The sequence below is a fragment of the Eulemur rufifrons genome, chromosome 6, assembly GCF_041146395.1.
Source record: "Eulemur rufifrons isolate Redbay chromosome 6, OSU_ERuf_1, whole genome shotgun sequence".
In the NCBI taxonomy this organism is placed as follows: Eukaryota; Metazoa; Chordata; class Mammalia; order Primates; family Lemuridae; genus Eulemur; species Eulemur rufifrons.
The window spans coordinates 75320448-75322853 of NC_090988.1; the positions used below are offsets into that span (position 1 = coordinate 75320448).

At 36.0% G+C, this 2406-nt stretch overlaps 1 pseudogene; it reads left to right on the top strand.

Annotated features, from left to right (window-relative positions):
• The first annotated feature begins 1087 nt into the window (after positions 1–1087).
• Positions 1088–1660, top strand: LOC138384912 (large ribosomal subunit protein eL14 pseudogene; annotated as a pseudogene).
• Positions 1661–2406: the final 746 nt, after the last annotated feature.

Below are 2406 nucleotides of genomic sequence, written 5' to 3' on the forward strand. Positions count from 1 at the left end.
ATTTTTGTCATATGAAGTGAAGTTTTGGTAAAATAATCAGGAGTAAAACTGTGGCAGAAGTTCCCAGGTATCATCTAAACATCCAAATCACCTTGGAAAATCAAGTTAAGAGGCATATACTTTCAATTCAAAATTTAGAGATGTTCTGATTGCCTTTTGGAAAGTGTTTTTGGATTACAAAAGAGGTTATCTTGTTGCTTTTGGTAGTCTCATTTTATCAATCCTTACCCTACCAATGAGATAGAGCACCCTGTCTCATAAGGCGCTATTCTTTAACCACTCAGGGCCAGCCTAAAATTACTCATAAACAAAGCACTTAGTTAATACCCGGGACCAAATATTTTGTTGTTTATACAATGGACTTAAAGTTGGATTTTCAAAGCATGGAAAGCATTATTGAAACTCAAATTGGGGAGCTTGCGTAAACGCTAGATTAAATGCTGTAAGTAGCTCTGAAAATCAAGGCTGCAAACATGGAAAGCAATCAGGCCACTCATAATTACTATGCCTCTTGAATTCTAGTAATTTATGGAGAAAGAAAACAACTCTAGTTACTCATCCTCTTCGTGAATGAAATGTGCTCTGCACTTCAAATGCAAATTATTATCCTTCATCTAAGTCATTGACTTAATGATATTCTATTTCCCAATCTCATCCTCATGTCACTGACAATGAACAGGCTTAATCTAATGATTAAAAAGTGCTCTCTGTTATATTTGAGATGGAATTTATTTCAGAATTATTTGCTTTAAAATGATATAAAATAAGCATTAGTTTTTTATATCTTTATAAGAGAATATTAAAAAGTAAATGTTTCTGTACTTTCTCATCAAGAGAATGATGCAAATATATATTACTTCCTGCCCAGAGAATTCAAAATCTTTTTGAGACAGTCAAGATATATTAATAATGCTCAGTGGACAACAACACAGGAGATGAGTAAAAATTCAAAATGATATTATAAGATAAGCTTAAAAGCTATACATTAAAAACTATTTTTGTTCTGGCAAAATTTAAGGGATAATGTTCTAAAAATTGCATGTGCATGGTTGGGCAGGCCTTCTTCCTTCTTCCAAATGCTGCCGACATGGTGGAGGTTGGCTGAGTGGCCTACATCTCCTTTGGGCCTCGTGCTGGAAAGCTGCTTGCTATTGTAGGTGTTATTGATCAGAACAGGGCTTTGCCTGATGGACCTCGCACTCGGATAAGAAGACAGGCCATGCCTTTCAAATGCATGCTGCTCACTGACTTCATCACCAAGTTTCCGCACAGTGCTCACCAGAATTATGTCCGACAAGCCTGGCAGAAGACAGATATCAATGCAAAATGGGCAGCCACAAGATGGGCCAAGAAGTTTGAAGCCAGAGAAAAGAAAGCCAAGATGACAGATTTTGATCATTTTAAAGTCATGAAGGCAAAGAAAATGAGGCACAGAATAATCAAGAATAAAGTTAAGAAGCTTCAAAAGGCAGCTCTCCTGAAAGCTTCTCCCAAAAAAGCACCTGCTAAGGGTGCTGCTGGTAAAGTTCCAGAAAAAAAGATGACTACTGCAGGCAAGAAGGCTCCAGCACAGAGGGTTCCTGCCCAGAAAGCTCCAAAGGGTCAAAAAGCTCCAGCCCAGAAAGCACCTGCTCCAAAGGCATCTGGCAAGAAAGTATAAGGGGCTATTATAAAAGTAATAGTGATTCTTCTTGACATGTTGGCAAAAAAGTATAAGTGATATTTATTATTTAAAATATTGAGTATTCTTAATTTTATAATAGTTTGATAGTCTAATTGAAGCTTTATATACACCCTCCCCTTTGTAACTGTATCAATAACTATAAGTTAAATTTTTCTTCATGATTAACACATTTGACATTTATAATTTTTATAAAACAGGGATACTTTAGGTATATTCTTTACATTTAGTGAACCCTAATGAAAAATTGCGAGTGGGTGTCCCTTTTTAAATTATTTTTCTGTCTTCTAATGTGCTACTTAAGAATTTTCTACTTGTTTTTCTTTGGACTATGACATAAAGTATGGTGTGGGAATGAATGTGTATGTATGCATGTGAATGTGTGTTTATTTGTGTATGTCTGTGTGTATTGAATTCCTTAGTCCAAGAAACAGAAACACTAGTTATACCTAAAATGCTAGAAGATTTTCCAGTAGGATGCATGTGGAAATAACAAAGGCAGGAATGTCTCCCAGATGATCATGCCTAAGGGAATCTAGCAACAACAATCAAAGGAGACTACAAAGTGGTTTGGGAACTAGAAAGTCATTTAGGATACAATGCACTTCAGATGACTAGGTTATCTCATCACCTTCTTATCCTCAGGACTCTTGCAAAGCAACTTGGCAAATGTGACCCACTCACCTACTCTCTTTCTACTTCTATTTGTCTTAGTAACTAATATT